We start from the raw sequence: 25,832 nt of genomic DNA, 5'->3' as shown, positions 1-25,832 counted from the left end.
CTACACTATGGGCATTCCCCTTATGGCTCTTTGGTGAGCTTTTAATTCCCCAGAGCTCCCCCTGGTGACCATCCCTGGTTTGTGAAGAGGCTGATTACACGTCCTTAAAGTGGACCCCCGGATTTAAAGATACCCTGACGTTAACCTACCTTTCCTAAGCTGTACCATTTAAAAGGGAGTCCGGGCAGACCTCCGTGTGATTAAATACATTGCGTATTTTCCTTGCGCATCTGGTGAGTGTGCACTTTACCTACTTGTTGCCACCCACCTTTATGTTGGATTACCACTGGGATTAATCGCATCACCTAGGGGCTCATGCATGACCTTTGAATCTCTTTATGGACTTTTATTATTGGTTTTTATGAATATACATGATATTCATTTATGGTTTTTGTGTGGTTTACACACTTTTTTTACTTTATTTTATTATCTCACTATTATATTATTTTTAGCGCTGCACTTTCTTATCTTAGTTACTCTGAAGGGTTTATGGTTTCCTTTTTAGTGCATAGCTGCTTCTCTGTTCATTAAACGCTCGCTGATACTCTCTTTATCCAATCATTAAATTCTACAGTTTCACTTTTAGGGAGTAAGGCTTTGTTTGTCTACTTATTCATGGTGAGTATCACAACTGACTTTTTCTGTTATGTTGAAGATGTTTTGCTGCCTATTCGATAAGCAGCTACAGAAATGTCTGCAACAGTACAAAATAATTCCAATTGAAGTGACTGACTGAATACTAACTATACCAATACTTGAATAAATGGGAACCTTCACACACATCTAACCTAAAATGGACCCCCCCAAAAAAAAATAAATAAATATATCAGTTGAAATGTACAAATATGAAATTAAATACTAAGAGAATGGTCTGGAAGTCAAATAAGTTTCTAATAAAAAAAGGTAATAAATATGGGAATATTTACTGGATTGGATACCAGGCATGTAATAAACTATGGTGATAAATGTTTGCATATCACTCAATGACATAATAAAGATATTGTACAATTGTGACCAGAGCAAGGTTCAATCTCATCTACACCCCAAAGACACACCTAGAAAATGTATGATTAAACTCTTAGTACACAAAGTGGGCGAGCCAACTAGGCAAACAGGTTTGACTCAAACTATTCATTCCTATTGACTGGAGACTTGATGGTTCCATTAATCTTCCACTTTGATAGCAGGTAAATGGCCTGGCATAAAGATTTATCTAATTTCAATATAATTGCTGATTAGGAAAAATAAAATTACAATGTAACAGGTAGGTGATGACTGAATTAGGAGAATGAGCAATTTGAACAGATTTACATGGAAATATCTAGGTGAATCAAAATTGTTAATCATGCAGATCAGGAATCCGGGCCCATTTACACCATTGCATGCATGTTACAGTGCACATCGTAATGCATACGTGTAGATATGAACAGAGAGCCACATATATATACACACACACACTATTTTTTTTTTTTACACACTGTCACCAGAACAAATGCCACTATGGTGACATCATACTGCTGTGGTGTCAATCTTGTACAAGGGCTGGCTGCCCTGATATCACTGTGTGTCATCTAGCCACCCATTGTCTCTGATCACTGCCAAAGCAGTTCAATATTACCATATTGAAACTGCACCACTCTGGTGATTGTATGTAAAATATATATGTATACTGTATATACAGTGCTTAGTATAAATGACTACACCCACTTTAAAAAGTAAGATTTTAATCAATATCTCAATGAACACAAGAACAATATCAGAAATTGACAAAACTGAGTTTTATAGAACATTTGTTTAGCTCATTACATGAAAGTAATGTTAATAATATAACTTAGATTACAAAATCTTTAGTTTTAGTCAAATTAGTTGATGCAAATGAATACACCCCACAACACTACTTCATCTAGTATTTTGTATGACCTCCACAATTTATATGGACAGCACCAAGACTTCTAGGCATGGAATGAACAAGTTGGCGACATATTACAATATCTATCTTTTTCCATTCTTCAACAACGACCTCTTTTAAAGCCTGGATGCTGGATGGAGAGTGATGCTCAACTTGTATCTTCAGAATTCCCCATAGGTGTTCGATTGGGTTCAGATCAGGAGACAGATCAGGAGACATACTTGGCCACTGAATCACTTTCACCCTGTTCAGAAATACAACAGTTGCCTTAGATGTGTGTTTTGGATCATTGCCATGTGCACGACGACCAAGGGCTTGGAGTGATGGAAACATCTTCTCTTTCAATATAGAGCAGTACATCCGTGAATTCATGATACCGTCAATGAAATGCAGCTCCCTGATACCAGCAGCACTCATGTAGCCCCACAAAAGGACACTGCCACTACCATGTATCACTGTAGGCACCATGCATTTTTCTTCATCAGCCATCAGTTCCAAAAACATTTATCTTGGTCTCATCACTCCAGAGTACAGAGTCTTCTTTTTCAACATGGGCTCTGGCAAATTCTAGGTGGGCTTTTTTTGTGCATGGGCTTTAGGAGAGGCTTCCTTCGTGGATGACACCCATGCATGACATTCCTCTGCAGTGTATGCCGTATTGTGTCACAGGAAACAATCAGCCCAGTTTGGCTTTCTACTTCTTTAGCTAATTGTAAGCCGTGTACCGGGGTGGGCTCCCCAGGATACAGTGAAGTCACGAACGAGGAAAGCAACCCCAACACCAGCTTTTGCCACAACAGAATTTTACTTAGATGTGGCAAGTAAACACAACCACAAATGCTGGGAACATACAATAAATTTACATACACCCAGCCTAAAGGCTGAGACCCTTGTGCTGCACAGCGCCTTCTGATGGATGAAGGTAGAAAGTGTAGTAATTTACCTACTGGCGGGCACAATTAGCTGCCACACCTTACCCGTTATTACCCTAAGAGAGCAGGAATCAGTGTATGGGTGTATGGTAGGGGCTAGCCTGCGGTGCAGAACAACAGCTTACAATCTTACACAAATCTACAGTATTCCCCCTCCCATAACTGGTCCTGTAGCACGTGCCTGAGTATCCCTTCTGAGCAAACTGCCAGTCTGGCTTGAGTTTGTAGGATTTTATCAGCTCTCCAATGTGAAATGTCATTTTAAGTTGTGGAGTCCTTCCAATAATCGGTAGCAACACTTGTGGCCTGACACAAACAGAGACACTAACTAACTAACTATAGGCCTGGACTCAGTCTATAGGTGCCAACACTGAAATGAGGCGCGTGCACAATCTTACCGACCCGGGTCTGCTTTGCATCCGCTGGTTACTCTGAACAGAACAAATGTCTCTCCAACAAGCTTGCGGTATTGCAGTGTATGCTGTGTTGTTCCTCTGCTCTCATCAGCATTACTGGCAGCAATCTTCCTTTCTCTGAACAGGATCAGGGACCTGGACACGATTTGCTTCACTTAGCCGCAGCTCTGGTTACCGAGGGAAGCTCCCACACCTGGATGTCATCGGATTCTCAGCTCACAGGGCCCCTTCATTCAGCATCGTTCAAAACATGGCTGCAGTCTTCTTCCTGTTCACTAAACTCCAAACTCTGAGTGCAAAACCCCACCTCTTCATAAATATACAAATATCTATGCAGTCTGAGGCTGTGTTAGAAAAACAGTAACATCTTGTGGCTAAACCGCAGAATGTCAGTCAAAACATTAATTTACTTCCACACAGTGTTCAAACAATGAAAGCTGTTTCCCCATCTCACATGCTACCCCACCAGAGGTTGTCGTCCTCGACAACCCTCCCCATACAAACTCATTCTGGGCATAACGCTGTGGGGGCACACCAGCATTGGGCCTTGTTGACTTTCGTAGAGTGACAGGCTCAGAAGCACTGGGGACGTCAGGCACATTTAATGGGAGAGGAGCTGCGGACCGCTCGACACTTTCCCTTGGTGGCAAACTTGCTGTGGTTGGAGCCTCTGTGGGTACCGGGGCAGGGAGAACCCACCATTCCTCCCCCTCCTCTAAGAGGATTCCTCAGTACTCTGAGCAGGAGGAGCCATCCCCTCCATGCACACTGGTTCATCAAAATTACAACGCCTCAACATGTTACGGTGCAAGTTTCATGAGGGCCCCCCAGTCCCTATTGGCTCTACCTCAGACCAGGATGGCAGGGTCTACCCTCCTCTTCACCGTGTATGGGTCCGCCTCCCACCGCCCATCCAACTTTCCAGATGGCCGCTTGGCTTTGACTATCACTCGATCACCCGGGGCATACCCCTCCTTCTGCACTGGTCTTGGATTGGGGTATACCACTTGTCTAAGGCGCTCCCCCACAACCTTGAGGATTGCTCTCAGACTGCGGCGGTGCTCTTGCGCCCAGGTAGTATTTCTTGGTGGTGGCTCCATCAGATCGGGCATGTGGAGATCTTCAATCTACCGTCCGGCTCTCCCAAACATGAGCATATGTGGGGAGTATCCGGTGGTACTGTGTACCCTGTTATTATAGGCCCACATCAGTTCAGGTAGGTATTCGGGCCACCAAGCTTTTTGGCGGTCTTCCAGAGTCTGCAGCATCTGGAGCAAGGTGCGGTTGAACCACTCGCACGCCCCGTTTCCCTGGGGGTGATACGGGGTGGTGCGGGAACGGTCGATCCCATACAGTTGGTACAACTCATTCATTAGAGAACCCTGAAAACATAGCCCCCTGATCCGAATATATTCTCTGTGGGCACCCGAACACCTGTATAAAGTGTTTGCAGACCGCTTCAGCGGCCAATTCTGCCATCTAATCTCTGGTGGGTACAGCCAACGCATACTTTGTGAAATGATCTGTCATGACTAGACAGTACGAGTGTCCCGAGGTAGAGCACCCAACCTGTACATAATCGATCATAAGGAGCTCTAGGGTTGCTGATGTCTAAATGGCCTGGACAGGAGCCCGCTGTTCAATACTCTTACTCAGTCCACAGGGCCAACACTTAAGACATGCCTCGGCCACCATGTCTGCCAAATCGGGACAGTACACGAGCCGTTGGAGCCACTTGAATGTTTTATCGCTCCCAAAAATGGGCACCCCTCTTATGGACCTCCCAGGCAGCCTCCAGTCCCAATGACATGGGGATGACAATCTGTCGCCGGAACTGCAACTCTAAATGCAAGTATTTGGTCCAACACAGGGGGCCCTGGGTAACAGTTAGCTTATCCCACTGCCTCAACAACTTTTGGCCCTCGGGAGTCAGACGAACCCGCTCTTCTAGTGGAAAAGAACAACAAGGGCGCACTCTCATCGTGCATTACCGTGGTATAACACGTATTTTATTAAATGAAAAGAGGATATATACTCACAAACCAATGTGATAAAAGGCAGTAAAAGTGGTCCACAAGAACAGTCACAATACATCTGTGTCTAATGGTGCAGATAGGCTAACGCGTTTCGGGAGCTAAACCCCCTTCCTCAGAGCTAGAGATGTGCCTGCTGGCCACAGGCTTATATAGAACCCGCTCTTCTGACCAAGGCCAGATCTTGGTCCGGACCCATTCTTTCACTTTGCACAGGTCCGGGCAGCTATCCTGGACCCTCTCCCAATCAGCCAACGTCTTTCCCAGCACCATTGGCATCCCGGACACCACCCCACTTGAATGTGCCATGTCCTGGAACATGGGTAATCAACCAAGGTCAGGAGTTTCAGTGTCCTCTAGCTCCTCATCGGCACTCTGAGCCAGCAACCCTACAGGGACTCGGGAGAGTGCATCGGCGTTGCCGTTCTCCCTACCTGACCAGAACTTGATATGGTATTGGTACTTAGCGCACCAAGTTTGGCATTTCCAGATGTGCTAATGGGTTGTTGTCCGTCATCACGGTCACCTCTGCACCGGTCAGGTACTCCGCGAACTTTTCAGTCATGGCCCACACCAGTGCCAGTAGTTCCAATTTAAAGGAGCTGTAGTTGTCAGGGTTGCGCTCTGACTCCCTCAGAGCCCGGCTGCCATAGGCAAGGACTCTCTCACGTCCATCCTGGACTTGGGATAACACAGCCCCCAGACCATGTAGACTTCCGTCAGTGTACAGCAGGAATGGGGTGTCGAACTGCGCATAAGCCAGAATCGGGGCACTAATCAGCGCCCCCTTCACTGCTTCAAAGGCCCCTTGTTGCCAGGGTCCCCACTTGATGGGACGATTCTTCGAGCCCCCTGCAGTGCCCCTTAATAACTCATTTAACGGGCCCACCAAATGAGCAAACTTGGGTATAAACCTCCTGTAGTAGCCGGCCAATCCAATGAACGCCTGCACCTCTCATAGTGTACTCAGCTGGGGCCACTTCTGGACAGCCTCCACCTTGTCGGGGGTTGGCTTTCCCCCTCCTGGGAGACCAAATGTCCCAAATACTCTATCTGCTGTCGAAACAGTTGGCACTTCTTGGGCTTAATTTTGAGCCCATGGTCCCGCAGCCATCCTAAGACCTGTCGCACTTTCTGGAGGTGATCCTCAAAAGAGGCCCCAAACACTACTACGTCGTCCAGGTATATCAATACCGACTCAAAGTTGAGATCTCCCAGACAGTGCTCCATCAACCGCTGGAATGTTCCTGGGGCACTGGACAGGCCGAATGGCATCCAGTTGAACTCGTAGAGACCCATAGGTAGGATGAAGGCCGTCTTCGCTTTGTCCTTCTTGGCCACCGGTACCTGCCAATACCCACTGGCCAGGTCAAGAGTTGAGAAGAACTTCGCATGACTCAGGGCGGACAACGACTCCTCAATCCGCGGAAGGGGTAGGCATCCCGGATGGTCTGGGCATTCAGCTTCCGATAATCCATGCAGAAACGGAGACTCCCATCTTTCTTCCGCACCAAGACTACTGGAGCAGCCCAAAGACTTTGACTCTCCTGGATCACCCTGTTTTCTAACATGCTGGCCACCATATCCTTCACCTCCTGGTACATTTTAGGTGGGATTTGCCAGTAACTTTCCCTGATCGGTGCAGCATTGCCGGTAGGGATTTCGTGTTCGATGGTGGAGGCACACCCGAAGTCCTCATCATGTCTCGAGAAGGCCTCCTGAAATTCCCCAAGGGTGTCTTCCAGCAACTTCTGTTGTCCTGGAGTCAGGATCTTGCAATCCACCCCCACCCGGGCCATGATCACTCGACCGTTCCACTCCGCTGTCAGGGTCTCCCTTTGATGGACCTCTACAGCATAGGTCCAGGCTGATCTACTATCTGCCCATAGCGTGAAGCTCCCCGTCGAGGAATATCCCCTTCAGACACAAACTTCGGCCAGCAAGGTATTCCCAGGGACGGTTAACTCAGTCTTCAACGTTGAGGCAGCATACAGGCACACATCCATCCTTCACAATAGCAAGGGCCCGGGCTATCAGTGGAGGAGTCTGCGTTTCTTCTTGGTAAGCGGGCTCGATCAGGACCTCCAGTCCATTCAGTCGTCGTCCAGCCCCAACTGGCAGCATCAATATTCGCTCATGTTGAGGTGGGATCTTCACCGGGGTCTTCCGCAGCACCCTCACGTGTCCAATGGGTCGACCGGACATGTCACCCTTTCGCAGACTACAGCTCCTCACCATCTGCTGTAGAACCTTCAGAGTTGGCCGGTGTGTGGTGGCCCGTTGCCAATACCTCGGCCCTTCTTTGGCATAAAGTTGGTGGTCTAGGTCCCTCAGCATACCTAGTGTCACGTCCATCCCTCTCTGGGACGAATGATCCACCAGCACGACCCCCTTCTTGCCGATGTCTTGCCCACACAGCCGGGCCCGCATCCAGACTATTTCTTGGATGCCCATCTCTCTGTTATTGGCAGCCGTCAACTTGATGACGCTCCCTTCCGGCTCCATCATATGTCCAAAGTGTCTTTTGAAGAACTCCAGAGGCATAAGGGTGCACTCTGACCCTGTATCAACTAGGCAGCGTACCTTCTGGGCTTCCATAATGGGGCTACTGGCATACAGGTAGTGTTCCTCACGCTTAGGGCTTAGCTTCTTGTGTCAGAAGTTTAACGTCGGCTCGGACTTAATCTGTTCTGGGCACTCTCTGGCCATGTGGCCGTACTGTCGACAAGCCCAACAGAGGGGTCCCCTTTTGACATGCCCCCGCAGCTGAGTTATCCTGAGTGGAGTGGCGCGAGGTGCTGTCGTCATTTCCGGAGACCGGGGAGATTCTGCCTTCATCTGGGACACTTCCAGCTGAAGTTCTCTTAATTCTGACCGCAGGGCCTGGACCACATCCTTTAAGGATTCTGAATCTTCAGATGACCTCTTGTAGCATGGGTACTACTCACTATTTTCGCTGCCACAGGTATGCACTCCTCCTCTCTCTCCACAGCGGCTAAGTAGATGCTGTAGAATGCCATGTTGGGCGCCAAGCGGGTCATCTCTTGCAATTTGTCCTGTAAGAACTTGCTGGAGAGCCCCACTATGAACTGGTCTCGTAGTAGCCGGACCACCTCCCGGAAAGCTCCCATGGCTTTTGGATCTCGCCGCTGTATTTCATTTAGCGTCTCCTGTAGGGCATTGGAGTACTCCATCAGGGTCTCGCCCTCTTGCTGTGGTCGGTTAAAGAAGTGACTCCGCAGCTGCACTACTTTAGCACGCCCCCCTTGGGCTCTCTCCGTCCATCTGACGTCACCCTCTAGAGCCCCCAATGCAACCTCTGCCCGCAGCTCGGAAGTCAGGTTACACATTCTAACCACACTTCACACTCTTTCAGTCCAGTCCTGAAACGTCATATTTTTACCGTCAAATTTTGGCAGGTGACTCAACAGCGCCCCCACGAGTATGTACCCTACTGGTACGGGCAGGGCGGGGGCAAGCTGTATCAGCGGTGTTGGGACAACTTGGTCTTGCACCGGCGCACCCTGAGCTGGGTTCTGGACCATGTGGCAAATAAACACAACCACAAATGCTGGGAACATACAATAAATTTACATACACCCAGCCCAAAGGCTGAGACCCTTGTGTTGCACAGCACCTCCTGATGGATGAAGGTAGAAAGTGTAGTAATTTACCTACTGGCCGGCACAATTAGCTGCCACACCTTACCCGCTATTACCCTAAGAGCAGGAATCAGTGTATGGGTGTATGGTATTGGCTAGCCTGCGGTGCAGCACAACAGCTTACAATCTTACACAAATCTACAGTATTCCCCCTCCCATAACTGGTCCTGTAGCACGTGCCTGAGTATTCCTTCTGAGCAAACCACCAGTCTGACTTGAGTTTGTAGGATTTGATCAGCTCTCCAATGTGAAATGTCACTTTAAGTTGTGGAGTCCTTCCAAAAATCTGTAGCAACACTTGTGGCCTGACACAAACAGAGACCCTAACTAACTATAGGCCTGGACTCAGTCTATAGGCGCCAACACTGAAATGAGGTGCGTGCATGATCTTACCGACCCGGGTCTGCTTTGTATCCGCTGGTGACTCTGAACAGAACAAATGTCTCTCCAACAATCTTGCGATATTGCAGTGTATGCTGCGTTGTTCCTCTGCTCTCATCAGCATTACTGGCAGCAATCTTCCTTTCTCTGAACAGGATCAGGGTCTTGGACACGATCAGCTTCACTTAGCCGCAGCTCTGGTTACCGAGGGAAGCTACCACACCTGGATGTCATCGGATTCTCAGCTCTCACAGCCCCTTCATTCAGCACCGTTCAAAACATGGCTGCAGTCTCCTCTTCCTGTTCACTAAACTCCAAACTCTGAGTGCAAAACCCAACCTCTTCATGAATATACAAATATCTATGCAGTCTGAGGCTGTGTTAGAAAAACAGTAACATCTTGTGGCTAAACTGCAGAATGTCAGTCAAAACATTAATTTACTTCCACACAGTGTTCAAACAATGAGAGCTGTTTCCCCATCTCACATAACTGCAGTGAACTTGCATGGCGATTTTCTTCAACCCTTCTCATCAGATGACACTCCTATCGAGGTGTTAACCTCTCTCTAAGATGGCTGCAGTTCCATCTTTGTATCACTTTTGCTACAGTATTCCGACTGATAAGTAAAGTTTTGCTGATCTTCTTGTAGCCTTCACCTTGTGTAAAGAAATGATTTTCTTTCTCAGGCCTTGTGACATTTCTCTTCCATGTGGTGCCATTGCTGACAGCATGAAATGGGAAGGGGTTTTCTTTGTTAAGTAATGTCCTTTTAAAATCAACTGTCAGCTAGACACCTGTTTAACCATTTCAATACCGGGCAATTTTACACCTTCCTGCCCAGGCCATTTGTCAGGTTTCAGAGCTCTCACATTTTGAATGACAATTACACGGTCATACAACACTGTACCCAAACTAAAATTTTATCATTTTCTTCACACAACTAGAGCTTTCTTTTGGTGGTATTTAATCACCGCTGGGGTTTTTATTTTTTGCTAAATTAACAAAAAAAGACCAAAAATTTAAAAAAAAAACACATTTTTCTTTGTTTCTGTTATAAAAGTTTACAAATAAATAATTGTTCTTCATAAATTTAGGCCAAGATGTATTCTGCTACATGTCTTTGGTGAAAATAACCCAAATTAGGATGTATTATTTAGTTTGTAGGAAAGTTATAGAGTTCACAAACTATGGTATAGATCTGAATATTGATCAATCCTGAAGTACTGACAGCCAATCTAATTTCTTGAGGTCCAAGAATGTCAGAATAGTACAGATATCCCCCAAATGACCCCTTTTTGCAGAGTAGACAATCCGACGTACTTCATAAGAGGCATGGCGAGTTTTTTGAAGTTGTATTTTTTTTGTCATAATTTTTCGGAAAATGAAAAAATTATAAAAATTATTTTCACAATTTTTTTTTTTACATACTGTCACCAGTGCAGTACAGCATCATCATATAACTGGCATGGCGGTGAACAGGGACACTGACTGGTGACAGTATGAAAAAAATATATATATTTTTTTTTTATTTTTTATTATTTTTAATTTTTTATTACATTTTTTTAAATTTTTTTTAAGATTTTTTTTCATATTTTACTATGACCAAAGTAGTACAATGTTACCATACTACTTTGGGGAAGTGATCAGTATTTTGTTTTTTTTTTTTACACAATTTGCTTATAGCAAAGAATTACTTTGCTATAAGCAAGCATTTACCTGGATAAAATCGATTCATTCAGCTTTTTTTTTTTTTTTGTGCTTAGCTGTGATTTGGTCACAGCTAATCACATGACATGTGCATGTGATTAGCTGTGACCATTCACAGCTAGGCACTAGTATACAATGGATGGCATGAATGAAGCCATCCATTGTATACAACTGTCATGTGACCTGCTGTGATTGGTCACATCAGGTCACATGGTACCAGCAACGGGAGCCGGTACTCGGATCTGTCATCGGCCGTGTCCGAGGTACACAGCCGGTGACAGATCGCGCTGCTGCGCCGCTCTGCATTAGCGCAAACTGCGCATGTGCGGGAGCACGCCAAATGGCGTGCACCCGGAATGCAGCAGCACATTTGAAGCCACCAAACGGCCATTGGCCGGGCGGCAAATGGTTAATGAATAATTAGGCTCACCTGTAGTTGAATTCTTGTTAATTAGGATTTTGTTGTCTAAAATTTAGCTTTGCTCCTAATGCAGGCCATAGATGGGTCGAAAATCGGCCGATTTTTCTTTTAAAAAAACGAAAAATCGGTTGTTCAAGCGGCCGACGTTACCATCAATGGTAAAAAAAATCAGCCGATTTTCATCCCGTCTACAGCCGGCAAAAGTGTCCTTGCAGAGAGCTCCGCTATTTCTGACAGTTCTCTGACAGTTCCTTGACATTTACAGAGGTTGCAACATTGTATCTATTTGTTTCCATTTAGGATACAGATGTTTTTATTCGGAAACAAATAGATACATTGTTGCAACCTCTGTAAATGTCAAGGAACTGTCAAAGAAATAGCAGAGCTCTCTGCAGGGACACTTTTGCCGGACTGGAATTCCTTTTATTTTTCATCCTTCTTCTCCTTCTTCATCATCATCCTCTTCTTCTTCTTCATCATCATCCTCTTCTTCTTCTTCTACTTCTTCATCATCATCCTCTTCTTCTTTTTCTACTTCTTCATCATCATCATCCTCTTCTTCTACTTCTTCTTCATCATCCTCTTCTTCTTCTTCTTTTTCTTCATCATCATCATCCTCTTCTTCTTCTTCGTCATCATCATCCTCTTCTTCTTCTACTTCATCATCATCATCATCCTCTTCTTTTTCTTCTTCTACTTCATCATCATCCTCTTCTTCTTTTTCTTCATCATCATCATCCTCTTCTTTTTCTTCATCATCATCCTCTTCTTCTTCTTCTACTTCTTCATCATCATCCTCTTCTTCATCTTCTTCATCATCATCATCATCCTCTTTTTCTGCTTCTACTTCTTCATCATCATCATCCTTTTCTTCTTCTTCTACTTCTTCTTCATCATCATCATCCTCTTCTTCATCATCATCATCATCATCCTCCTCTTCTTCTTCTTTTTCTTCATCATCCTCTTCTTCTTCTTCGTCATCATCATCCTCTTCTTCTTCTTCTTCTTCTACTTCTTCATCATCATCCTCTTCTTCTTTTTCTTCATCATCATCATCCTCTTCTTCTTCTACTTCTTCTTCTTCATCATCCTCCTCCTCTTCTTCTTCTTCTTCATCATCATCATCCTCTTCTTCTTTGTCATCATCATCCTCTTCTTCTACTTCTTCATCATCATCCTCTTCTTCTTCTTCTTCATCATCATCATCTTCATCCTCTTCTTCTTCCTCTTTTTCTTCTTTTTGTCTTCCTCTTGCAGGTCACTGCTCATGCGCAGATTTTTTATCGGCAAAAAATCGGCCGATTAGCCCATTATTGCCGCAAAAATCGGCCGATCGGCAAAATCGGACGATTTTTTTTCCAACTTTCCCGATTTAAAAAAATGGCCAAAATACCGAAAAACGTCCGAACAAATAGCCCACTAACGATCCGAAAATCGGCCGATTTTATTTTCGGCCGAAAAATCGGCCGATTTTTGACCCATCTATGGCCTGCATAAGACTTTCATTGAGGTGTATTCATTACTGCAATATGGTCTTGAATTAATTTGTTAAGAAAAATACTGTGTGCAAATTATCAAATCTTGTTTGCAATCAATGGCCCGCATTTGTGGGAGTATTTTGTAGTATAGTGTCCCATAGAAAGTGGTGATTCTTAAAGGAAAGTAAAGGTTTTCAGACAAATCTGTTGGGGTGTACACATTTATGCTGAGCACTGTATAGTATATATAAGTTCAGTGTCACTACGGCTGTGGCAGTGATTATGTACAATGGCTTGCTGCACTGATGACTCTATATCACTGCAGCCAGCCATTGTCTCCGATTACTACACTGTCACCAGACCAGTGCAGCATGTACAGTACATGTTCAGATCGCTCTTCAGAGAGCATTTGACAGGTGGTGAGGAGGTGTTGTATCATGTGCAGGGGCGGACTGACAACTCATGGGGCCCCCGGGCAATAGGGGATCATGGGGCCCCTGTGTCCTTACCCAAACTCAAAAAAGCCTATGAAAAAGGTACCAGGGGCATCTCATGGGGCCCCCTACTGACCCCGGGCCCTCAGGCAGTGCAGTTTCCAAATGGTCAGTCCGCCCCTGATCATGTGGATGATACCTCACATGTGAAAGCCCTAATAGCACAGCTAGTCACACTGTACCCAATCACCACCACATTAGTCAGTGTCCAAAAATGTGATAGGTAGTCAGGAATTTAGATGCATAATTTATGCCCCTAGATAGCCTGAAGGTGCCCCTTGGATTTTGGGCTTCTCTATGTGTCTAGGCTGTGAAAAAAGTCTCACACATGCGTAACTACTCAGGAGCAGTAGCAGAATGTGTTATGGATGTAATTTTCAGCAGGCCTCTACTGTGTTTAAGAAATATCTTGACAGTTTGTGTATAAAAAACAATTTTCCTTTATATAGCAAAAAAATTAAACCCAGTGCTGATTAAACACCACCAATAGAAATCTCGGTTTCTCTAAAACAAATGCTATGAACTTGATTTGGATACAGTGTCTGCATGACTCAGTAATTGTCATTCAAATTGTGACAGCGATGAAAACTGAAAAATGGCCTGGACTGGAAGGGGGTGAAACAGTCTGGTCTTCAAGTGGTTAAGTAAAATATCACTTAAACTGGTTGTAAAGTCAAGACTTTATCTTAAAAGGTAAAAAATGTCCCAGTAAAAGTATCGCCCCCTTGCCCCGCTAAATACTTCCAAGTAAGTACCTGTGTCCATCTATAGTAGCTCTCGCCTCTCCTGTATTTACAGGTCAGAGGGGGAACAGTGGGAACCATTAGCTCCTACTACTGTCAATCAACTCCATTGAGAAGGGAGCTGGGGTGGGGCTGAACTGTGCTGTGTGTGTCTAAGGATGCACACAGCCCAGCTCAGGACCAAGCACGCACATGCGCCCCCATAGCAAGTGGAGTGCTATGGTGGCGCATGCAAAAGAAGAGCCTAGAGTGCCAGCAGGGGACCCCAGAAGAGAAGGATTGGGGCCACCTGTGCCATTCCATGGCACAGAGCAGGTAAGTATAACATGTTTATTTAAAAAACAAAAAAACAAAAAAAAAAAACACATTTAAGAATTTACAAGCACTTTAAGGATGAACATAACCTTGAAGAGAATCAAACTATCAGACATATGTGGGTATAGAGTTAATCTAATACAAAGCAGTATATAATTTGAGGGCAATACATAACTAAGTTAATACTTTGCTTTAGTTTAAAGAAGTATGACCAAAGCCTTAATCTGATGCTGCATCCACCTACATGAGTAGAATTGTTTTTACGATCCTGAACTTCTCTTTTAATATTATAACTTGACTTTTGCCTGCAGAAGAAATTGCAGCTTCGCACTGAGTCATTTTAAAACTAGCAATGTTAGATGTTACCTGCGCCACCTGCTGTTTATATAAGGAAACAAAAAGGGCAAAATATATTAAGCCCCACAATGAACTTCTGGTATTTACTTCCTCGTGGTTTGTTAAAACTACAATTGAAAGTCTTTTGTTACATCTGTTCTGAAATCCAGTGAGCTGATAATTAAGTGTTCTTGCGTGGCAACACCACTTACTGTTATCTCACATATTATTATAGCCAAATTTACCACCCTAACTCCTCCCACAGTTTTTACAATACATAGATAGTAATATACCGAAACGTGCGGATTGTTCCCGATTGGTGTGCTATTATTTTGTGGAAAGTTTCGCCTAATGGTTCACAAAATATCAGCGTTTTTGTGGTAAAATTGGTCCCATAGGAATGAATGGCGGAATGTTCAAAACTAGAGTGGGAGCTGACAAAAGCTCGAGAGTGAGCTGAAAAATCAGGACATTTCTAAACTGCCATCACTCCCTCATTTTCCAGCCCACCTACACAAATCTTATATCAAAACGTCAAAAATGTCCACGGCTAAGCCATAGTCCTGATAGTTTTCACAATATGACCATTTGTTTGCAACTCACGCCGCCCATTGACATTCATTGAAACTCCACTCTAGTCACCTCAAATTTGAAGGGAAATTTCTAAACTGCGACTGTGCCTTCATTTTTAATATTTCAGAGACATACTATGCATCAAAATGTAAGTCTGGGTTTTGTGATTCTCACAATATAAAGGTGGAGGCAAGAACACTTCACACAATTTCCCCAGAAATTGTAGCTTTTCTAGTTTCTTGTGCATCACTGAAATCTTAAAGTGTTATGAAACCCACAACAGTAAAATCAGTCTGTATATGCAGCAAAGACTGTAAGCTCCATGGAGCAGGGCCCTCCTAACCCTCTAGTATTGAACTGTACTGTCTCCCGTTATATTGTAAAGCGCTGAGCAAACTGTTGGCACTATATAATTCTTGTATAATAATAATACTTACTTTGGAACCTAAGGGGTTAATCCTTTGCATTGTGTAAAAAGGCTGTTTGATACTGTCTTCTCTGATCCTCCCCTTCTCCTACTGTCCCCAATCCATCTGCTGATAGTACAGAGCTCTAGGAGTCACTCTGCACATGCTCAGTTTAGTGTGTATTGCTAGAGAGTTTTCTTTTCTTTGGGCAGATGCATGTAAACAGCACAGGGCCAATGATCACTGTCCAGACAGGGGGTCAGGGGTTATGCAGCTTCATAGGACAGTCAGAGTAGAATGAAAACTCCTCCTATAAGCTATAACCAGTGCTCTGCTGAACACTGATAGAAGTCACAAGACTGCTCTAACTGCTGATGAGAAAAGGTATTTAGCAGTTTATATTTACTAAAATAATTGCATTTCCATACTGTGTACTGTTGGAGACCAGATATAGTGAATGCAGGGTTTAGTAACACTTTAAGCATTGATTTCAGATCTGTCCAGCTCACCTCTGTGGACTACAAAACACCCCCATTCAGTATGGATATAAGGAGAAGAGAAGGGGTGTTCTGTAGCCCTAACACACTTCCTGTTCTAGGGTAACAATATTGCTTTCCTATAGATACAGTACAGTGAGTGAGAATTATCACCCTAGGACAGAAGGTGTGTTACTGGCAGGACAATAAAGAAAAAAAGAAATGAAAAATAAAAGAGCATAATAATCAAATCCAGCCACCACATCTAAGGACGGGTAATATATAGTCTGATATAATACATATTTGTTCTTTAAGCAATGCATTGTACGTCTGTAGTTATTTACTGATAGTCATGCCGAAATGTACTGTATTCTGTACACACATCCTCTTCAGCAGTGAGTGTAATTGATATAGGGTCTCTTATAATTGATCTGTTAGTCATTTCCTTCTTTTCTACAAAACATTCATCACAATTATACAACATTTAGGCCTTTCAATTGGGTCAGCTTGTATAAAAGCAGTGTGTGCTGCAAGCTTTGAGTTACTTTGTTGAAGCCTTTAGGCCTCATTCACATGGATGGATCTATCTGTACACTTGTGCGAGGACTGTTTTTGCCCATACAGTGTGCATAGGTGTTCCATGCATCCGCATTCAGGCAGTTCCATTAATGTCTATTGGAATGCATCAGCTGCCAGGCACAGCCACTGGTCCCAAGTCAGCATTTGGGAACACACACCCAGATCTGAACAGCTATCAAACTGGGACCAGTGGCTGTGTCCAGGCAGGCACTGCGTCCCAATAAACATGTGTAGCACCCTCCTAGGCAGCTAGGGGGAGCTAAACTCCAATTGTTAGCTAGGGCTGAGTAGCAGCCTGGGAGTAATGACTAGCAGGGGATTAAAATTGGGTCAGGGCTGACAGGCTCTGCAGACTAGCCGCTCTGCAATTTCTTCTGTTCTAAAACTTTGTAGAAAGGTCTAGAAGCAGTGGGCGGATTTGAGTAGTGGCTAGTTTGTACACTTATAGGATCCTGGCCAACCCCCAACAGGAGGCTTGGCAAGGGGCCAGGACAACCTTTAAGAGTAACTGAGTCTGCTCAGTAGCAATAGAGTGAGTGGAAGAGAGAGAAGAATGTGAAGCTGGAGGAGATTGTGAGGGGGCCTGAATGGAGAGGGATTCACCTGCAGGCAGAGGACTTGGAGGGAGGAAAACTCTGGACTTTACCGGACCCCTGAGAGATGATCACCTGTGAGGCAGGGAAAGTACGGCCTGTGACGACCGCGGCGTCAGACCCCTGACCTTCTCACCAAACTCGTGACCGAAGGACTAGCCAATCTAAAACCGCAAGGTCACGTGCGTAACAATGCCACGCCGAGCTGCACCCTGCACAATGATTTTCCAGCTAATTGGACCACAATCGATGTACCAGCAGCCTGGGAGCGATTGGTACTGGGTCAGGTTAATTACGCAATTAACCCTTTACACTGCCACCACCTCCTTTTTGTACCGAGAAAGAGGAAACTCGTCAATCTCAGCAATAACACTACGATGGTTGAGATAATCGTCTGTATAACACTGTCACTGCAGAGCGGTTATACAGAGGGTTAAACAAACACAGTAGCGCTCTTTCAGAGGCAGGAATTTGTAAATTGCATTAACGAGCTATAGAAACAGTTCAGCACTTTCAGAAAGTAAGATTTATTACTAAAAGGTCAAAAGGGTGCAATAAAAATATTTAAAGAAAAAAAGATGTATCCATTATATATATAAATATACAGAGAACAACAAAGAGGTAACAGAAAGGAGGTTAAAGGGTTAAAGTACTTGCCAATCAACCTTGGGTTTGCAGATCAAGTTTCAGAGCGAAAGGGCTGTCTCCCAAGTTGGTTCTGATTAGAGATGAGCGAATTATTCAAAAATTCGATTCGGCTGATTCGCCGAATTCGCAGAATAAATTCGATTTGAGGCGAATATATTCGCTGCGAAGTTAACGTGTAAAAAGGGTGTTTCTAGGCTTCAGAGAGCCTTTATATTAGTGCAGAACACTGTACCTTTAATTTAAATGCCCTTGGAGTCTGCTGGGGAAGAGAAATAATACTGTCAGTCAGTATGACATGCAGATGAGTGCCGTCGATCTTAGAATCACCGCACACTTCACTCATTTGGGCAGTCACGGGGCCAAAACCAGAGTGTGGAGCCACAGTGTGGCGGTGGAGGCAGCAGCAATGGGAGGCCATACAGCACCCTATGACAAAATGGAACCCACCAGCAGTGTGAGGAGACCTGAAAGTGGCACATGGCAGAGTGTGGCGATGGAGACAGCAGCAATGGGAGGCCGTACAGGGACCCATGACACACTCTGGACCTGGCAGCAGCATGAGGAGGCGGTACAGGGGCCCATGACAGATTACGGGCCTGGCAGCAGCATGAGGAGTCGGTACGGGGGCCCATGGCAGATTATGGGCCTGGCAGCAGCAATGGGAGGCCATACAGCACCCTATGACAAAATGGAACCCACCAGCAGTGTGAGGAGACCTGAAAGTGGCACATGGCAGAGTGTGGCGATGGAGACAGCAGCAATGGGAGGCCGTACAGGGACCCATGACACACTCTGGACCTGGCAGCAGCATGAGGAGGCGGTACAGGGGCCCATGACAGATTACGGGCCTGGCAGCAGCATGAGGAGTCGGTACGGGGGCCCATGGCAGATTACGGGCCTGGCAGCAGCAATGGGAGGCCATACAGCACCCTATGACAAAATGGAACCCACCAGCAGTGTGAGGAGACCTGAAAGTGGCACATGGCAGAGTGTGGCGATGGAGACAGCAGCAATGGGAGGCCGTACAGGGACCCATGACACACTCTGGACCTGGCAGCAGCATGAGGAGGCGGTACAGGGGCCCATGACATATTACGGGCCTGGCAGCAACATGAGGAGTCGGTACGGGGGCCCATGGCAGATTACGGGCCTGGCAGCAGCAATGGGAGGCCATACAGCACCCTATGACAAAATGGAACCCACCAGCAGTGTGAGGAGACCTGAAAGTGGCACATGGCAGAGTGTGGCGATGGAGACAGCATCAATGGGAGGCCGTACAGGGACCCATGACACACTCTGGACCTGGCAGCAGCATGAGGAGGCGGTACAGGGGCCCATGACAGATTACGGGCCTGGCAGCAGCATGAGGAGTCGGTACGGGGGCCCATGGCAGATTACGGGGCCCATGGCAGATTACGTCGACTATCAAGAGTCCAATGGCAGAGTGGCGGAGCAGAAGCAGCTTCAATTGAAGGCTATACACAGGCCTAGGTTTAAAAGTCCCTCACAGTTAATTCCAATAACGAACTCTACTCCTCCGTGCAATCTACTTACGAGACCCTGGGCAGGTCTGGGTCCAATTTGTGGTAGAGACTGGTTTTGTTCAGCCATGCTTGAGCGAGTAATAACAGGTCTGTGCTGCCCTTTGGTGTCTGGCTTAATGCGCACAACACTGAACGTCCCAGCGTTTGTCAACGATTTGCCGTTAAGTGATGCAAACCCGCTGAACCACGTTCATGAGGAGCCGGTACAGGGGGCCATGAATCAGTATGGACCTGGCAGCAGCGTGAGCAGACGACAGAGGCACATGGCGCAGGGTAGCGGTGTAGGCAGCATTATTCTGAAGCCATACACAGGCCTAGGTTAAAAAGCGGAAGCCGTCAGCAGCGTGAGCAGACGACAGAGACACATGGCGCAGGGTGGCGGTGGATGCAGCAGTATTCGGAAGCCAAACACAGGCCTCGGTTAAAAAGCGGAAGCCGTCAGCAGCGTGAGCAGACGACAGAGGCACATGGCGCAGGGTGGCGGTGGAGGCAGCAGCAATGGAAGGCCATACAGCACCCTATCACAAAATGGAACCCACCAACAGTGTAAGGAGACCTGAAAGTGGCACATGGCAGAGTCTGGCGATGAAGTCAGCAGCAATGGGTGGCCGTACAGGGACCCATGACACACTCTGGACCTGGCAGCAGCAAGAGGCGATACAGGGGCCCATGGCAGAGTGGCGAAGCGTAAGCAGCTTAAATTGAAGGCCATACAGAGGCCTATGTTAAAAATAATAACATGTTTGGGGCATGATTCATGGCGGATTTAGTCAGTTGTGTCAGGAACTGGTGGTTTGAAATCCAGACTAATCCACGCCTGATTCATTTTCACAAACGTGAGTCTCTCCACACTTTGGGTGGACAGTCGTGTCCTCCGCGGAGTTACAATACCTCCTGCCGCACTAAACACGCGCTCCGATGCCACGCTACTGGCCGGGCATGACAGCCTTTCAAGGGCAAATTCAGCTAGTTGGGGCCAAAGGTCAAGTTTCGTTGCCCAGTAGTCAAGGGGATTGTCTACCTCGGTTGGCAGGGTGCTGTCCAAGTGGGCCCGAGCCTGTTGTTTGAGGTCCTGCTCCAGGTCCACCTGATGCTGCTGCTGCTGCGGCTGGTTAGTAGTTTCCTCACTGCGCTGGTGAAGAAAGCTACTCATCATCGACTGCAGACTGAGGCAGCCGCTGCTGGTGGAGCTGCCACTGCTCCTACCACCCAACCCCTCCCCTGCTGCCATGGCAGCGGAACGCGAGCGCACAGGGCCCACAGTGTCTGAGGATGGACGTTGGCGCAGAAAGGCAGAGACCAACTGACTACATAGGTGGTTTTTATAGTACTTTATTTTGGCCTCCCTCTCAGCAGGTGTGAAAAAGGCCACCATTTTTGAACGGTAGCGAGGGTCCAACAAGGTGGACAGCCAAAAGTCATCCCTCTGTCTGATGGTTATTATTCGGCTGTCGCTACGCAAGCAACCGAGCATGCTATGGGCCATTTGTGCCAAGGAATGCGAGGGACTCCCTGCCTCCATCTCCACAGCATACTGCCACGGTGCGTCTGGGTCCTCTGTCTCCTCCTCCTCCTCCTCTACCAGATGCTCCTGCTCCTCCACTCCTGTCCGCTGAGTGGAAAAACCACCCATTTCACTCAATAATTCCTGAGCACCAATGTCCTCCTCTACCTCCTCCTCTTCTTCCTGTCCTGCCCCCACAGGGGTCATGTGGCGTTGAGATCTGTGCGCCACGTCTACCGCACCCTGACCAGCCATTGTTAACAGCATTTGTTCCAGGACGTGCAACAGAGGAATGACGTCGTTCATCCCATAGTCCTGCCGACTCACGAATAGCGTGGCCTCCTCAAAGGGCCTGAGCAAGCGGCAGGTGTCACGCATGAGCTGCCAATGGCTGATATCTAAGTTACACAGGGGAGTACCTTTATCCGCTTGTAACATCAGGAAATCGGTGATGGCCTTTCACTGTTCGTAAAGGCGGTCTAACATATGTAGGGTTGAATTCCACCTTGTTGCAACGTCGCAGATCAGGCGATGCTGTGGAATTCCGTTCTGCCGCTGCAGCTCAAGGAGGGTGTGCTTTGCGGTGTAGGAATGGCTGAAATGCATGCAAAGTTTACGTGACATTTTAAGGATGTCTTGCAGTGGGATGGTGGATTTTAGGAACCGCTTGACAACCAGATTGAACACGTGAGCCATGCATGGCGCATGGCACAACCTTCCTTGACGCAGAGCAGACACCATGTTCTTTCCGTTGTCGGTCAACATGGTTTCGATTTTCAGTTTGCGCGGAGACAGCCATCTGTCGATTTCTCTGTTCATTACACTCAGAAGTTCCTCCCCTGTGTGACTACGTTCGCCAAGGCATACCAGGTGCAGCACAGCGTGACACCGTTGCGCCCTGCACATGTGATATGCCAGTCGGGTAATGGGACTTGGCACGGGGGTGGCGGCTGAGGACACGGCGGAAGAAGAGGTGGTAGAGGCGGACATCTTTGCTGGACCAAGGACGTGCAAACGTGGAGGCAAAAGCGGCGTGACCTGTCCAAGTTGCTGGTGCGGCTGTGCCGGCACCACGTTCACCCAGTGGGCCGTAAATGACATGTACTGTCCCTGACCGTAGTTACAGCTCCACACGTTGGCGCTGCCGTGCACTTTGGCAGAGACCGACATGCTCAAAGACTGGCCCACCATCTCTTCTACATGTGAATGCAGGGCTGGCACTGCCTTTTTGGCGAAGAAATGCCGGCTTGGCACTCTCCACCGCGGCTCGGCACAAGCCATCATTTCTCGGAAAGGTGCTGAGTCCACCACTTGGAAAGGGAGGGACTGCAGCACCAGCAACTTGGACAGGAGGACGTTCAGCTTCTGCACCGTCGGGTGCGTGCTCGCAAACTGTTGTCTCTTGGAAACGGATTCCAAGAAAGACTGCTGACGGAATCCGTGAAGAGGAGTAGCAGGAGAAGGAGCATCTGAACGAGCGGAAGATGCCAACGAGCGACAACTCCCCTCAGCAGAGGTGTTGGAGCCTTGACTGGCTGATAGAGGGCGATTGACGTCGGGTGACGGAGCAAGTAACGGAGCGGGTGATGGAGCGGGGGCTGGGGCAGGCAGAACCGCCGTATCTTTATCACGGTTTTCCCAGGCCACCGAATGGCGACGCTGCATATGCTGATGCAACACTGTAGTCCCAACATGGGCCCCCTGGCCACGCTTGACTTTCTGGCCACATAGTCGACATACGGCTACGTTTACTTCCTCGGGCGGCTTGACGAAAAATTGCCACACCGCCGAGTAGGAAACTTTGCCCCCGCTACTCCTCACTGGCTGACTGCTACTTCCTCCGTGCACACCGGCACCACTACTGGCCGTGGTGGTAGGCTGCAGTGGAGCTGGTGCTCTACTCCATGGCCGTTTGCCTCCACTGACACTGCTGCGACCCTGCTGCCTCCTGGGCAACCCACCGACTGTTTTGCTCGCTGGCAAGCTGGCACCCTCTTCTCCTGATGATGCGGAAGCAATAGCCTGATGACGACGAGGCTGCCAAGTGCGATCAGCCTCATCATCATCAATTAGGGTCTCCGCGTCACTACTAGCCCCCTCGGCTGCGTGTGGGTCAGGAGACAGACCTGTCTCTAGACCGGCTACCGAGCCACTCTCCTCGCCAGTACTTCTTCGCCTGGCTGCTGAAGAGGCGGATGTCTCCCCCCGTTCCTGACCGCCCTCTGTTAGCTCTTCCTCACTGTACAGTGGGGCTGAGCCCACAGCATGCGATACTTCGCTTGGTGAGGGAACACCAAAGGACAGGGGCAGGTAGAGGACACGTGATTTCAGTGGGCTTGCTCCCGAGCCATGCCAACTAATGGTTGTGTCTGACGTACCCACCGACCGTTGGCTGTAGGTGTCAGAGGTGACCTGGGAAGAGGAAGACGACCGAGTCAACCAATCGATGACGGCAGGGTTGTCGGTGGAGACACGACCGCTGGATGACACCGGGAGCACTGGCCTCTGGCTGCAACTAGTGCTGCCTCGACCCCTTCCTCTGCTGCCACGTCTGCTCGCTCCTGAAACATTGCCTCCTCTGCCACTCCTCTGCGTGTTGTCTGACATACTCTTTAATTCAATAGTGGTTGTGAAGCAGAAAGTAACGATTCTGTGTCCCTGAGTAACAATTCTGTGTCCCCAAGTAACGATTCTGTGTCCCCGAGTAACAATTCTGTGTCCCCGAGTAACGATTCTGTGTCCCCGAGTAACGATTCTGTGTCCCCGAGTAACGATTCTGTGTCCCTGAGTAACGATTCTGTGTCCCCGAGTAACGATTCTGTGTCCCTCAGTAACGATTCTGTGTCCCTGAGTAACGATTCTGTGTCCCTGAGTAACGATTCTGTGTCCCTCAGTAACGATTCTGTGTCCCTCAGTAACAATTCTGTGTCCCTGAGTAACGATTCTGTGTCCCTGAGTAACGATTCTGTGTCCCTCAGTAACAATTCTGTGTCCCTGAGTAACAATTCTGTGTCCCTGAGTAACAATTCTGTGTCTGTCCCTGAGTAACAATTCTGTGTCCCTGAGTAATGATTCTGTGTCCCTCAGTAACGATTCTGTGTCCCTCAGTAACAATTCTGTGTCCCTGAGTAACGATTCTGTGTCCCTGAGTAACGATTCTGTGTCCCTCAGTAATAATTCTGTGTCCCTGAGTAACGATTCTGTGTCCCTGAGTAACGATTCTGTGTCCCTGAGTAACGATTCTGTGTCCCTCAGTAACGATTCTGTGTCCCTCAGTAACGATTCTGTGTCCCTGAGTAACAATTCTGTGTCCCTGAGTAACGATTCTGTGTCCCTCAGTAACGATTCTGTGTCCCTGAGTAACAATTCTGTTTCCCCCTTAACGATTCTGTGTCCCTCAGTAACGATTCTGTGTCCCTGAGTAACGATTCTGTGTCCCTCAGTAACAATTCTGTGTCCCTGAGTAACAATTCTGTGTCCCTCAGTAACGATTCTGTGTCCCTCAGTAACAATTCTGTGTCCCTGAGTAACAATTCTGTGTCCCTGAGTAACAATTCTGTGTCCCTGAGTAACGATTCTGTGTCCCTCAGTAACGATTCTGTGTCCCTGAGTAACAATTCTGTGTCCCTGAGTAACAATTCTGTATCCCTGAGTAACGATTCTGTGTCCCTCAGTAACAATTCTGTGTCCCTCAGTAACAATTCTGTGTCCCTGAGTAACGATTCTGTGTCCCTGAGTAACAATTCTGTGTCCCTGAGTAACGATTCTGTGTCCCTGAGTAACAATTCTGTGTCCCTGACTAACAATTCTGTGTCTGTCCCTGAGTAACGATTCTGTGTCCCTGAGTAACAATTCTGTGTCCCTGAGTAACGATTCTGTGTCCCTGAGTAACGATTCTGTGTCTCTGAGTAACGATTCTGTGTCCCTGAGTAACGATTCTGTGGCCCTAAAGTCTCTGTGGCCCTAACTCTGTCCCTAATACAGACAGGTCTGTCTCTCTTGAATGACCGGAGGCTAATGGAGAATTCTAAGATGGCCGCAATTTATAGCTCCACCATTACACAGTGCTGGCTGGCTGGCTGCTGATTGGCTAATGCGATTACATGTCATGAATGAATGCATTATGGGTCAGCGCGCCTTGTCTGCGCGCCTTCTCAGAGATCCCCGCTCCGTCGCCACACATGTCGCCGCCATTTTTGGGAAAATTCGATTCGTGCATCCGAAGTTTGCTAATTTTCGGATTCGGCGCGAATCGAATTTTTCCTGATCTTCGAAACGAATTCCACTTCGCCATGTTCGATTCGCTCATCTCTAGTTCTGATGCTAAATGGGAGAATTCTTTAACTTCGCTCTTAGGCCTGACAGCCCATTTTGTTGTTCCCTAGCAGGGGGTGTCTCTGAAGTCAAGGACCAATACCCCGTTTAGGGAGGGATCGTCTGGGCGTAGACCTTAACTAGAGCCAAAATCTCTTATAGTTCATATTTTGGCTCATAACTTTCCCTATCCATAAGTGACATTCCACCCGCAGGTAGATTATTATGCAGACACATCTGAGGAACGGGTAGATAGGAAATATGAAATACATATTTGAAGGGTTCCAGAGATGTAATTTTCTGCTTTACTAGGTATTCCAGTCAGGGAGTGTGACCTATCAAACTGTTTGTCTTCTCATGGCCAAT

This window comes from Staurois parvus, unplaced genomic scaffold (assembly GCF_062004578.1).
Source record: "Staurois parvus isolate SC_StPar_1 unplaced genomic scaffold, SC_StPar_1.0 ptg000564l, whole genome shotgun sequence".
NCBI lineage: Eukaryota > Metazoa > Chordata > Amphibia > Anura > Ranidae > Staurois > Staurois parvus.
The sequence above is the reverse complement of the archived record's forward strand: the minus strand, read 5'-3'. Positions refer to the sequence as shown.